We start from the raw sequence: 15,243 nt of genomic DNA, 5'->3' as shown, positions 1-15,243 counted from the left end.
TTTTCCTCATTTTCTCCAAGAGTCGAGTGAACAGTCTTTAATTACCCTTTTTTTTCACGGTCTTTTGTCTAGGTTCTGAAGTACTTAGAAAAGAAAACAGCCATTTTCTATCGTTTGGTCAGAAATGCTCCTTCCTCTCTGGGAGTATTGGCTTTTATGTCTTGAACCATTTCAGGCATGGTTCATTGCTGAGCACTGCTCAGCTGTCAACACACCTCGTGGTGTCAACACAGCATGGCCATGTCAGCCACTATCAGAGTTCTAGCCCTAGAATTACCTGTTGTGTTTTTTCATCCGTATTGTTATTGCTAAAAAGGGATGTCAAGTCTAGCAACCACCTTCCCCACAACAGGGCACAAGGGAACAGAAATACCAGTTTCTCATGGTACATTACCTTTTCTCCTGGTTAGCAACATGCCCTAGTAACTCACCTCACAACACTGAGCTGTAAAGTGATAAATTTCAAAGTGCATGTTTCGTAGGAGTCAGTTTTAGCACTTTTTTAGAAACAAAGAAACACAGCTATTGCTCTTGGAATGTATTTTTAAGGACATGCTGGGAAAAGTTCTGCTTTCAGATATGTTGTGTGTGTGTCACCTCTCCTGCCCCCCTTTCATTCTCGCTGTTGAAAGCACAAAAAAAATTGTGTGTGTATGAAAACTTTCGAGTGGAAGAAATGGAAGAGTTTGCACTGTGCATATCCCTGCTTAGAGGCAGAAATTAATTTGGATGGCTTGAGGGCTGAATTGTTTTCCATTCTCAGATACCTTTTAACATCTGAGCTCTGAGACTGATGATTGTTGAAATGAAAACAAATAGCTGTTTGTGAGAGACATCAGACCTGGCTGTCTGCAGGGTCAGCAAGCTGTACAGCAGACATTAATAGTGTCTGTTCTCTTCTAAAGAATTACAACAAAAAGCCTGAGCACTGTGGTTTGCCCCAGTGAAGCCTTAAGTCTGTCATGAATGCAGCTCTCACTTTATCTCACACATAGAGGAAGAGAGGGAAAAGGTTAATGTTGGACTTTTTATGGAGTTACAGCTGGATTTGATCAAGAAGATAAGACTGCCACAGTTTCCAGGCTTTCTCTGGTTAATGTTTAATTGTGTCCAGTGTATCACTACAGAGACTTTTATTATGCTATTACTTCTCCCAGAATTTACCTTTTAGAAGGTCCTAACTGACATACAACAAATTTACAGCATTAAAAACTAGCAAAAAAGGAGAGGCTTACAGTTCCCTCGAAATCTCTCACTAACCTCTAAAATAATATTCTGCATCAAAGACAAATTACTCTGAATAATCTGACACTGTTACAGTTCGTATGTTAAGCTATATTCAGAAATGTTAGGTGGATTCATTAGATGAATCTAATGAAAAAATCTTTGAAAGGTTAAAATCAACTCTGAGTGAACTGTTCCTTGGTGTTTCTGTGACATGAATGTTTCCAGAGAACACTTGAGTAAGCAACAAAAATGTACCAAATTCGGTATTAAAAAAAAAAATAAAAAAAATCTTATTTTAGGGGTTTCTTTTGTAATGTCAACTGGTATGCACAGGGAACACACAATTTTGCCCCCGTGCCCATGCCTCAGCTACAAGCAGAGGTTTCACTGGTGTTGTTCAGTAGCAGCAGGCACAAGGAGCACAGCTGAGTTGCTTTTCTTGGGGATGGTCTGGACTTCTCTTTCTCTCAGAAAAAGAGTCTTTACTGGGCAGGTCTGAAAGTGATGAGAAAACTTGGAGAGGCAGGATGAAGGCAATGGGTAGAATTTGCTGTGTTTCTTGTGCATAGGGGGTAACAATCAAAAACTAACAGGACTCAGGATAGACACTATAAGGAACTTTGTCCCCTTTTTTACGGTGATGCTGTTCCCTATTAATGGAAAAATACTGGACAAAAGAGAAACCAAGTGCCAGTTGAGCAGAAAACAAATGGAAAGCTGCACAGTATATTGTACTGATGTAAGTAGAACTATCTGCATATAATGTGATTTTATTTATTGTTGTTTCTGTGTAGAGGAGAGTGCGTATTCATGACTGTGGAAATAACCTTTGTTTATTTGTGTAATGTATTTTATTTCTTCTATGACTTGGTCGTTTAAAATATCTACATTCACTGCTGTCCTTTGACTTTTTATTCTGTGCGTTTTCTTTCACACTTTTTAAAAATGCAAGAATATCACATAACCTAAATTGTAACAAAATGTTTCCATTAAAGACATAAGAATATCTTATCACCTGTTTCTATGGCGTCTTTTGTCATCTATTTACTACATCCTTGGTCTGTTCCACATAAGAGAGCAGTGTCATATGGTACAGAGTTAATAACAGGAGGGTTATTCTTGGTCTAAGAAGCTGTATAAACCACTGATTTTAATAATGCTTAGCAACTGATTAAATCAGGAATCAATCTAACCTTTCCTTGAGAAAAAAAATCTCCCCCTTTGCATTTTAAGATCTGGGAGAGGTTTTAGTCAGTGAAATCCAAATGAACTTTGACTATTTTTGTATTTATTCTCAATTATCTAGAAATGCGAGTAATTATGAACCAAACAACTGAAATGCATTGAAACCTTAACTAGCAAGCATTAATTTTTATTGTCTGCAGAGGGGCAAAATTTATATATCTCACTAAGCTGCAAGTCATTTCTTAGCAGCAATCTTATCAAATTTGGAGAATTTTGATTTCCTGTGTTATTAAATACAGTCTTCACATTATCCTGTTTTGTCTAGCCTTCTGCTTTCTGTATGCATGTGTCTGTTGGAGCAATGTTGCCAGATTTAAGATCTGTGCTTGAGAGTATGCCAGGCCTTTATAATCTGAAATAACTGGAAATGAGTGTGAGGAAGAAGAATCTGGTCACACTTGTATCAAAACTTCAAGCATTAAGAATTCACTGGAGAGTTGATGAAGAGATAAAAGTCCCCTGGGCTAACTGTAGACCTTTCTACAGTGCAGAAAAAAGAAAAAAAAAATCAGAGTAAAAATACAGATTTGGAGAGGACCATTCAGTTAGGAGAGGGTTGAACTAATATCCTAGCAGCGCTGCCTTTCACTGGTAATCTCTAAATATGTCACTACATTTAATTAACTCAATACTGTAAAAAAAATATGCCAGTTTGTATAGCTGATTAAAAGTCCAAAGATACTAATCTTCTGAAATGGTAAAAGATATTCCCAATATTTGTTAGAATCTAGCTTATTTTAAATCTGCCTCCTTCTTCTGCTTTTGCTTGATGGTTATATTTTTATATCTTCATCCCATTACAGACAGGAATCCTCTGGAAGTACCTAGAATTTTTCCAGTATTTCTGCATAAAGCATCATAGAAAAATTGTACAAAGAGCCTTTTTTGTTCTAGATAACTGCAGTAACCACTAAAGGTGTTTTGGGAACAAAAGTGGATATTTTAAATGAAACATCTCCTGTGTCTTCTAGCAATTTAAGATTCAGGTCAGGGTAAGCTATAGATTAGTTTACCAATATTTGCTAATTTTCTAAATTTTCTAGAACTGAGAGTAGTTAATGCTTTAACCCTGCTGTATCATAGGAACACATCTTCAGGGCAGACAGCATCTTGACATTTTGCCTTCATTGACAGCAATTGAAATAAGTCTCATCAGCTTTTCTAAAATGGAGTTTTCACTCAGGCTTGGGAATATTTTCACATAGGCATGAGAGATCATTGACTGAATTTATGTTCAGTATATGACCCTCAGGCCAACATACCACAATGACAGGACTGTCTTCCACTGTTACTAGATGGGTAGGTTTGTGTTTTTTTTTTTTAAATAGCTTATGCTTCAAAATAAATGCTTGAGATGGGTGTGATGAATTCCGTAGAGGTATACATGCATCAAAGTTTATGAAACTGTTCATCCAAATGTGTCAGAGATCCCTTTTGTCAGAGAGCCTCAGCCAGTCTGACAGGTAAAAATGTAATTTGATGAAATTACTTAAGGCAATTGATCTTCAGTGGTAGCAACTTCTGGATATCATTTTAGATATCCTGAAACCTAGCTGGACACATTTTTGTGGCTTCCTTAGGAAACTATTTCTTGAGGAACATTCATCACATTTCTGAAAAATTGTGGTGGCATTTGAGCCAAATCTTGGTCTTGAACCTCAGCCAATGTTTTCTTGAGTTGAAAGAGCACTGCCAATAAAAAGTAATTGTACAACTGACAGAACCTCTTTTCTTTCCTCCTAGGAATAACCATAATTTACAGTCTGTAAAGCCTGTATGAACCAAAAAGGGTCTCCCTGTGTACATATGCTACTCCTGGTAAGTCTCCTGTGTCATTTTAGGGTTGGTTTGATGGCCTTTAGTCCTCTGCCTCAGAAAAAAAGAAATGTATTCCTTTTTCTATAAGTAAGTACTCTTCCCAGTTAATTGTTCTTGCAGTTTATTATCAGCGTCAGTTACTTCTTGATACTGCCATTTAATTTAGACAATAAATCCCTGCTTTCAGGTTTCTGATACCTGTGTATGTAGTTCAAAAATGAGCTCATGGCAAAAAATGTAACCATGTGTTTATAATTGTCCAGGACAGGGACATAGGAAGCTCATATCTATGTAAGCTCTGGTTTTCTCCCACCTCTATTTCTGTGGTATGAAAACAGACCAGGTCCCCAGCTGCTCACTACATGAGCACCTCCAAAGGCCAACAACCACCATTGTGCTGCCTGTGAGCCAGCAATCTTTCTCTTTTGGGGTCCAGCAGACTAAAAGTACACTTAAACCATATAAAGCACATAGAAGTGGTGCTTGTGCCTCTGCCTCCTGTCCTGCCTGGTGTTAGAGCAGTAGTGGCGTGACTGGAGGAAATCCAGCATCCTGCATTTGGATGAGGTGTAGAACTGCAGCCTTCCTGTGTCCTAAGAGAAAAAACATGCTATTTGTAGAACAGTGTGTACTCAATTTACTGTTGCATAAAAAATGAGAATGTCTCAGGTAAAGGCATTTTAAAATAATTTTCCCATAATCTGAATGCCTAGACTACCAGACTACAGCAGACATTTCTCACTTTTTATTTCTCTTGCTGCAGCAGAACAATTTTTATCCTTATTTAATCTTCAAAGGGGAAGAGTGAGCAGACAGACTTCACTGTAGCACTGGTGCCATTTTGACAGCAACATGGATTTAAATCCCTCTTCAACCCTTACAGAAGAGAGGTATGATCTGGCACCTGCTGCAGCCCTGGTAACTGGTAGTTGTTAAAATGACAGTATTAGGAGCAGTCCCTCTGGCTGAAGGGAGGGAGGAGGATCTGAAGAGGAAGGAGCCTGCTCCCATAATGAAGAATTTCAGATAGTGAGAAAGTCCTGGCAGCACTGTCTGTCATTGCCTTGCACACATGTATAATGTGCCCCTGCTAAACTGGATTGCCAGGAACCATTAGGTTGGACTTTTGCTCAGGCGTGCTTAAAGAATGGAGTATCCTGAGACTCTTCTGCAGTATTTGGCTCCATGTGCAGGATGGAGGGTCCAGAAGAAGAATTCACAGCCCCTGAATAAATCCTGCTGAGCAAGATTTCATCAGAACAAATGAAGGGATCCCACTTGCTCCCATTTGATTAGTGCAGAGTTTCATGGGGTATCAACTGAAACAACAGCTTAAGAAATACCTTTCTTTCTTAAGAAAAAATACTTAAAGAAGTATCTCTTGTGCTCAGACATCAAAGGAAGCAGTGCAATAAAAACAGATTGATAAACTCCTCAATTAGGTAAGGGAATACAAAAACCACAGCAACAGCCTGATCACTACAGGAAATTAAACTGGAGGACTTAGGCTACTGGGTAATGACAAGAAAAAGGCATATTGTAGATTGAGGACATGAGGGCTTTAGTGTCTGTTCTAAGGATAGATTTACCAGAGCAGGGGACTGGCCAGCTTCCAATCTTCTACCCTTCTGGGATAGACAGAAATGGGGCTTTCTACTGGGTCCTAGGCAGTTTCTGGGAAGAAATAACAGAGCCTGTCACAAAGGCACCAAAAGGTTTAAAGAATGCAGAGTAGTCTCTGGCTTTTTGCATGCCTTCTTAAACAGCAATAAACCTTAGAACCACCTGGGATTCACTCAGAACCAGTTATAAATATGAATAACGGAGTGAAGACATCAAACAAAGGAAAATGCAGGCTACGTATCAGGAAAAATTGCGTAAGAGTGTGATCTATTAGCCCTCATGCACTCCTCCCAAAGGGGGTGGAGGTAAAATTTCTGTTGCTCAAAGCATAAAAACCCCAGGCCCTGGGGACTGTACTGCAGGAACAATCCCACACTGACTGGAGACATGAGGTGATTTAATGGGTGGTCATTTCCACTTTCAAATCTCTTTTATGCACATGCCAAGGTGTCTTTAGTGACAAGCTGCAGTTCAACACCGGAGCTGAAAGCAGCCTGGCCATAGCTTGAGAGAGTGATTCAGAAGCACTAGACAGGAAAGGAGGTATAGAAAGAGGGGTGGGGGTGTTAATTTAACTGAGAGAAGCCAAAGTGCATAAAAATTTTCCAGTTCAGTTTGGGATGGGAACTGAGGCTGAAATGAAGAAAGAGTGGTTAAGTGATCCCATTATTCCTTAAATATTTATAGACACATGTCACATGCCAGTGGCAAGTATGTTAAAGTCTCATTAGTATTGTTTTCCTTAGTCAAGAGCTGGCAAATTAATACAGATATCAAAGATTTCTGCCTTGGACACAGATGCCACTGCTCTGTAACCCTCACCTGGGTCTCACCAGAAAAAATTCTTTCTCTGCCTGAACTGAAGCTGAAACAAAATTTTCCATCAGCACCAGTACCAAACACCTAATTTCCTCCTCCCTACAGTTCCCTCTTCTCTGCCAAAGAAATAAAAATGAAAGAGAAATAACCTTTCCTAATCGTGAATATCTGCATAAGAGATTATATTTTACTTCACTCATTTACATTGTCAGTTGTTTCTATAGTCACTCCTTTCATTACTTGTTTTCACATTGTTATTTTTTCCCTTTGTTTCCTCCATCATCCTCTCCAATTCCTCTACTCCACACCTAACCTATGTCCTTCCTTCTGCCTGCCAGTTTTCCCAAGTGCTTTCTTTCTCTTCCTTTAATGCCATTTTAAACATTTTTGTTGACTTACTTTTAAGAGCCCCCCAGATTTTATACTCCTGGAAGAAAAGTGCCAGCCAAGCTGGAAGCCTGACACAACAAATCTCAGTCGTGGGTTCTTTCTGCTGTGCCCCCAGGCTGTGCTGAGGGGTGCTGCATCCTGCTCCTTTCTCACTAGCCTGCTCTGCGTGTTGCTCTACCCCCTTAACTGCAGCAGGTCTGATACTGAGGGACTCCACTTCTGTGGTACTCTGATTTTATTTCTGCCCCACAGCAGAAGTAAAACTAACTGCAAAAAACTCCATTCCTTCAGGATTCATGGATGTCAGAGGCTGTCATGATTTTTTTTCTTTCTCCTATAAAAATCAACACAACTTTCTGTAGAATATTTTTATCTTTAATTTCTTTTTACTGCAAATAAATGGGCTTGCTCTGATTTCTCAGACTGACCAAAATGCAATTGCAATATAGCGGCCTTTAATCCCTTATAGACCTGTTGGAAATAAAGTTTGTTGTTTTTCAAACAAACATCATTAGGAGGCTGTGTCCTGCTAGAACATGATGTACCTAACTTGGCAGACTAATGTTAACAGGATAGTGCCATCACAGAGGGAGGAGCAAAGACACACCCCTACACAGCCCATGGTGCCAGCACAATCCTTCCTATCCCTCGAGGCCTGTAAAATTTAAAGCTGAGTTTATCTGTGAACCTAAAGCCCTGTGTTTGGGCAGCAAGGAGAACTGCACTGCAGCCGAAGAGTTTCAGACCCTGGTAGTTACATTCCTTACACAAGTTTTCACAAGGTTAGGAAAATCCTACGGAAACATCTACCAGCACACACCACATGGCCTTGACAATCAGCAGTGCTGCCTCCCAAAGAATGTTTTAATCTTCTGGCTGAATGCCAGCGCGGTTTTCCTTGTGGAATAAGTTCTTCAGCTGAAACGCTGCAGAAGTTGATCTGCCCCATGACACATCAGGCATCTGATGCAGCCCTTGCATTTCTGTTGTTGATTTGGCTAAATATTGAAATTGTCTATGGGGCAAATGCCACAATTTACTTGCATCAGAATAGGATGGTTGGGTTAAAATGCTTCCAAATGTAGCAGCCAAGGCTTAGAAAAAGAACTGGTGGTTTTAAATCTCTCTATGCAGAGGATGCCTACTTTGAGATATTTTGATGTAACTTGACTTTGTCAAAGCCTGAGAAAATCACATCTACTTTAGATGACTCATGCAGGCCCATATATCAACAATGCATCCAAAATCACCTAATCACTTGGAAAACAGAAATATTTTTTAAAAAGTCAGTTCTCACATCTTCTTAAACCTTCAAATCCTTAGTTACTACATAAAAAAATTACTATGGCCTTTTTTGGAAACATGTTTCTTCTCAGTAGTAGTTTCACAAATGCACATATGGGAGAAAACACTGAAATAGCAAGAAAAGTGTATAGGAAAATTCAAACCATTGGAAAATAAATCCACCAGCCCTGTGGATGTAACAAACCCTGAGTCATTGCTTGACTAACACCTGCATTAGAAATGCAATCTGAAGCAAGGCTTTCAATCAAAACCATCACCTTTCAGGTCTGCAGCTCGGGTTGCTTTAAATGCCCACATATTTACATTACATTTACACTGCTCCAGTGCTCTGTGTTTCGTGTGTTGCTTAGGCTCCCTTGTGGCTGCAAGGGTAACTGGATTACTTCATGATTTTCAAGAAGGTTAGTATCCCAGGTGGGAGGCAGGAAGCTGGACAGTGTTGCAAAAAAATTGTTTCCTATTGTAGTTCCAGTTTAAAAATCAAGGTGGTCATGTTATACTACACTGTTAGTTAAAAACTAATATTTTTAACCGCAATTTATTAAATGTGGGCAAATTATATTCATGCATTCTCATGCACAACACATTGTCTTCTGTCTGACTGTGCCACATAAATATTGGAAACTCTACAAGCACACATTAAGTACATAGTGGAAACAAAGCCAGGTTGTGTAGCTATGTGGTTTTTTCAAAATATCAAGCCTAAATGCTTCATGTGTCATAAAAATCATTCCTCCTCCATATATACATAGATTTCTCTCCAATAGCTGGGGAGAAAACTAATAGTTGAGAAACAAGAGTTTTTAATGGAAATGAGGGCTCTTTTCCCTTCCTGGAACATCCTTCTTTGCACAATTCTCTTCAGAGTTCATAGTGTTCAGAAAAGGAAAACACAGCTTTTAAAAATAAAAGACAAGCTTTTGAAATTCTTCAAGGCATGATCTACCAAAATACATGAATTCTGATAGAATTTTTTCCACTGTCCCACCCTTAAGATATGTGTGCAAGATTTCTCACAAATACTTATATGTAATTCTATCAAAGCGAAATACATTCAAGGATAAAAAGTTTTTCAATGCCTATTTCAGCTTATGAAACTTCTTGTTTTATTTTCTATTTATTGCCATTCTTACTAATGATTTGGTGATCACCTCTAAAAAGCTTTATATGTGAGCTTGCCTGAAAAATATGAATATACTCAGTGAAAAAAGGAAACACTACTGTGCCCTGCTCTTAATACTCTTTCCTTCAAAATCTTGGAAAGACTGTTACTTCTTGAAGGAAAAAATGAAAAATGCTGTCAGCCCATTGAAAAAAAACCCCAGTATTTTCTGCAAGAGAAAGAGTCCTTTTACTTTTTTCCTTTAAAAAGCTGTTTTCAAGCATGGAACACATAGGAGTCACTAAAAGGTAAGGTAAATATTACCTTCAACATTATCTGCTGGAAAAGAATCAGGGGTTGAAGCAAGAGTTTTGCAGCAAAGCTTTTCTGTAGTTTAAGAGCATCATTATGCTTTCCCCTGTGCCTGCCTGTTTTACTGGAGGAATGGGGTTACGCCCTCCAGTAGTTTGTCCATCAGTGGGAAGTTTTGAAATAGTTCTTTAGTTTCAACTGTGTTTGACAGAGGGGTGGATGAGTCTTAAAGATACTTGGGGTTCAGAGATTTCATGCAAATGCTAAGTACAGGGAGGTGATGAGAGTAAGAGGCAGAGAGAAACAGCTAAAAGTCTCTATTAATGGAAGAAATCAAAGCTGGGTTCAGCATTTATTATCTCTGTTGTCCTGCTGCTAGCCAGGCCAAATCCAAGCACTGAGCTGGTGGTCAAGCAGCCATCCCAGGCTCATTTCACAATAACAGTTTTGAATGGTAGTGTAAGTTGGAGTAATTATTTTTCATTTGGCATTGAAATAAACAGAGGAAAAAGACAAGGAAGGGGAAGGATAAACATTTTTGCAAAACACATCTAAAACACTAACGAACATTAAATCATTTCTGCAGGAATTTGCAAATCAAAGGAAACAAGGAAGAAACCCTCCTAAGTTAGATTGGGAACAGCTACTCTTATTTTTGTTTTTTCTACTACTATCTGGAATTTTCCTTCTTCTTAGCTTTATCATTTTTACCTTACATTTACATTAGTGCAAAGTGTGATTTAACACAGGAGACGTGGAAAGTTGTCAGCTCCCAAACATTGTCTACACTGCCTAGATCTGTGTACTTTGGCAGGTTTATAGCTCAGAATCTAGCTCCCTGGAGACTTGCTGCAACTTGTAAACTCATAAGGAATTTTTCAGGCCAGTTCTAAACCTAATTCATTCACTTATGAGAAAACAGTTTCATTATAAGATTTTTAATAGGGATTTTCAAATAATTGTTTTTCTTTGTCATTCTTGCAGTTTGAAACATGGAAAAAGATGTCAGTTTAGATTTCTGAACCAGATCTGGATATCAAGGTGGAATTCCTTAAAAATTGGGGTTGTTATCTGAGATGCAGAAAAACAGACAGGACAAAAAATATTGCAGCATTTGTTCTTGGCTTTTTACTTGGATTTATTTCTACATGCACTTCTTGCCCTCTAGGTCAAATGCCTGTATCAGCTGTGCAGCAGGACAAAAGGGCAAAAGAAGGGAACCAGTAATCATCAAAAAAAACCCCTTTATTTTATATTTAGCAGTAGACTTCAGGTAATCTGAAATATTTTGGTGGTTTTATTTGCTCTCAGCTGGGAAAACAACCTGGTTTTATTTAATTTTGGTCTGAATCTGTTTCTCTGTCTTCAGATATTTTCATGTCACTTAATTAATCACTAATTTAAAAAAAACATATTAACTGGGCTGTATATTACAAGATCCTTTAATTCTACTCTTTCATAAAATGGTAATATATTTCAAATTCTTCGGAGGAAAAAGAATCTGCTTTTTTTTTTTTTTTTTTTTTTGACTAGAGATTGTGCAGTAGTAGTATGAAAACTTAGCTCAGTAAATTACTTTGCATTTTTCCCCAGGATTATAGCTTCTTTATATGCTTGGGTTGCTTGGCTGGATCTTTTATCTGTTCTTCACATCAGTGGCTTCCAATCTTCCTTTCTTACTCTTTCATGTTTTTTTCTCTCCGTCCCGTGGGACCTTTTCTTTGTACTACTAAAGCCACAGATACAAACTGTTTTTTGAAATACTCATCAAGTCTTGACTGATTCCTGAATACCAGGAGTAAATTGCAAATTATTTCCCCCACCATTGCAGCAGGTTCCTTCAGCACAGAGATGGGGCTTGCATTCAGTGTAAGATGTATTTTATGGCACAAAGAGGACACTTTGGGAAAGTTTAGGGACATGGTTAGTTTACAAGCTTGTTGTACTCTAACAACCCCTTGGGCTATTGCAACGAGAAGGCAAAACCCTGCAGTGCACCTCTACCCCTGCCCAAGGTGAGAGGAGATGGTGATTTACTGATGCAGCTGATCCTTTTGCTGCCCTGCAGAGCTCCAGCACATCTGGAGCTCTGTCTCACTGGGATCACGAGCAACTGTGGAATCAACCTCTGGAGGACAGGCTGCCAAATGATTCAAAGAGCATTTTACAAAGCACATTTCTGATAAAGTATTTACTTACTAGTTTAAAGTGTTTTCATGTAACCCATACTTCCTCCTATTCAGTTCTGGTTACTTTACCATGTCCACATCCACAGTGAGTAAGAGTGTCCAGACACAGTGTGATTACATCTGTTTTATCAATACCCACCATTCTGTGGAAATGGGAGCAGCAATTAAAATTAAATTATGCTGCTTTTCCCCTTTGAAATCATTGATGAAAAAATAATCTACAAATATTATCTTAACCTTTTGCTAGTATCGCTGTGAACCCTTGGTTTAAGGTCTCTTTATTTAACTGTTTAAAAGAGGAAATGATAACAAATGTTTCAAGGAACATTGTTCCCAAAGACGTAGGAACTCTGTCTCCAAGCAAAATACTTCACCACTTCTTGTTTACAAGAGGTATTTTCTGATCTTATTTTCTGTTCTGAAAAGTTTCAAAACCTATGTTAAAGTAAAGGAGAAGCAGAGAATCACCTCTGTGGAACTCACAAATACAATCCTTCATTTGCATTAGCTAGGCTGATACAGTGATGCAAGAGAAGATTTGAAAAGGACCCAACAGGGAATTATTTCATAGGACTGCACTCTGGAGTACATAAGCACAAGGGAAGTTAGTAACACCTAGCCAAGTGAAATTGTGGTTATGTTAGAGCCTTCTCTTCTTGAGAAATACTAGCTGATGTTTCTAATAGAGGTTTTTGAAATTGAATTGAAATGAGTAATTTAATGGTGCAAAATGTTTGGGATAATATTAACTAAATTAACGTCTTTAATTAGGGGGAAACCCTTACACATTATTATGAACTGATTTTTGCTGGATGTTATTTTTATCCATATTTTCCCCATGAAATTGATGGAGCTGAGTGGGAGTAACACGGCACGTGAGAGGAATCATCTCTTTAATTTGATTTACTTATCAAGGCACATATAAGAACCTGCAGATTTGAGAGATTTTGATCACCAGTCTTTAGTTTTAGAAATGGTACTACTGGCAGTCACAGGAGAAGCAAGTACCCCATGGGCTTTCCTGTCCTAAGGAGTTTCTGCCAAAAGAGCTCAGTACTTCTGGAAGGGATAGAGATTTTGAAACCTCTAAGTATTACCAGTTGAAACAATTTTTAAGATTTATGTTGCTGAACCTAACCTGGCCTGCAAAATTCAGTTGCTTCCTCAGTTTTCTGCAGCTGTCCTGGACAGTTGCTGAATCTGGTCTCTTATGGGATTTCTCTGTTGAATAATTACTGACCATTGGACAGAAAGACCCTTCTTTAGTTGTTTTCTTCTTTGCAATGGTAAGAGAATTCACTCTAGCAGCTAGTTTGAAGAAAACTTGAGATGGAGGCAGGAAGAAAACTTTTAAAGAGGGTGATATTTAGCATTTTTAAAGGTAAAGAAAACATGCCAGCCAAACTTCTGACCACGCATAGTCAGGATCAAACACAAAACTAAGGAACATAGATTTGTTTGGGGTTAAAAAAAATGTAGAGTAAATACTAGAGTAATTAAGGTCTCAATTGACTTGAAACAAGATTTCATTTTTATGCTTGGATGGGATATTGGATTAATATAAAAGAAGTTCTATTGCTGTAGCTGGAAAAAGAAAACAGGGAGGCTGATTCTTCCTGATGAGGGACATTATGATTTTTTTGATAGTGAGAAATATATGCATTACTCAGGAGAATAATAATAATGAGAAAGAACTCAGATTTTTCCAAGGGATCTTTAATTTCATTGCATTTACCCTATGTTCTGCAGTGGTTACATGGTTTGAAGAAAGCTGAGAAAAATCTCATCATGTAAAGCCTTCCCAGAGGAGGAATTTCTCCCAGTCTGTAAAAATTAGTGATTATTTTTTGTCCTGAAGTGAAGGATTCATACATAAACATAAGCTACAATTCCTATTTGAATTCATGCAGTTATCTGTCTGTGAAAAGACAGCATTTTCTGTGATGGGTTTCCAGAATATTTCTGTCAGATACTGCTGTGCCTTGGGTATTTTTAAAAAGCAAATTAAACCCCATTTTATAGTGAATCAGTTAAAATGGGATGTAACACAATTAAAAAATGGGCTCTCTGGACATTTTTTCTGTGCTAAAGCACCACAGTGGGTCTAGGTGAAAGTTGCACAGTACAATGCACCCCTAACACAAAGAGTGACTAAAGGAAAGTTGCAGGCTGTACAGACCTTTTACAGCTTTCTTGAGAGAGGCACTTGAACACTGCAACAACCACAGCAAGAAGCCACAACAGTAACTCTGTCCCAGGGCACGTCTTCAGCAAGATTTGGAGCTTTCACAAGAGTACATGGACATGAGGAAATGCATGTTGATTTTTCCCTGTGCCTTGTATCATTAAAAAAAACTGTCTAGCCATTCCAGGAGGAATTTTGGAGGTGATTGTTTCTCATGTAATTTTACAGTTTTAAAATATTTCTCACTTTCATGCAAGTAGAAGGAAAATGAAAAGACAGCAAGCAATGCAACAGAAAGCTGACCCTGATGGTGCTGCCCTTAATCAAGCTGAAGTGCAAATAATTTCTCATAGAAATTATTTCCTGTCTGCTGGATGTATTCCCACAGCACTAATAGAGAGCTGGTATATTGCTGTAATTGAAAAACCTTATGTTGTCTAGAAGGCTGGCTTTGTATAAATGCAACACAGAACATTTGCTATCAGATAGCAGAAAAATACATAAGTTAATCCAAACACGTCTGTGTGGCTTTCAGCTTAAAAAAAAAAAAAGTTTCATAAATGGAAGAACTAAGACATGCTGGTTGCCCTGTGAATTATACTATGCTACCCTTTTAATAACCCTGACTTCCTGACCCTTTCACAAAATCACTCTTTGCTCTCTCATATGTACCTTGAAGCATTTTGTCATTCATTCTAATCTCACCTTATTTATATTCCTCAGTATTTCCTCTCTTTCTCATCTTCCCTAATTCCTACTTATGCAAAGTTTAATGCTAGTTTAACTCCACATATAAATACCCAAGTATATGTCATATGCATGGAGTACATATTTAGTGGAACTATACACAAATCATCCAGGCACCAGTTATGGTTCACAGACTTCAATGTACAGTTGTTTATCAGACCTGCTGTGTATTCCTCCATGAAACTTAAAATGCAATCTATAGCAATTAAGCAGACCTGTCTGTCTCTAGGCATACTGATCTAAATCAGCCCTAAACCAAACTATGAAATCCAAAAAATCCT

This window comes from Motacilla alba, chromosome Z (assembly GCF_015832195.1).
Source record: "Motacilla alba alba isolate MOTALB_02 chromosome Z, Motacilla_alba_V1.0_pri, whole genome shotgun sequence".
In the NCBI taxonomy this organism is placed as follows: Eukaryota; Metazoa; Chordata; class Aves; order Passeriformes; family Motacillidae; genus Motacilla; species Motacilla alba.
The sequence above is the reverse complement of the archived record's forward strand: the minus strand, read 5'-3'. Positions refer to the sequence as shown.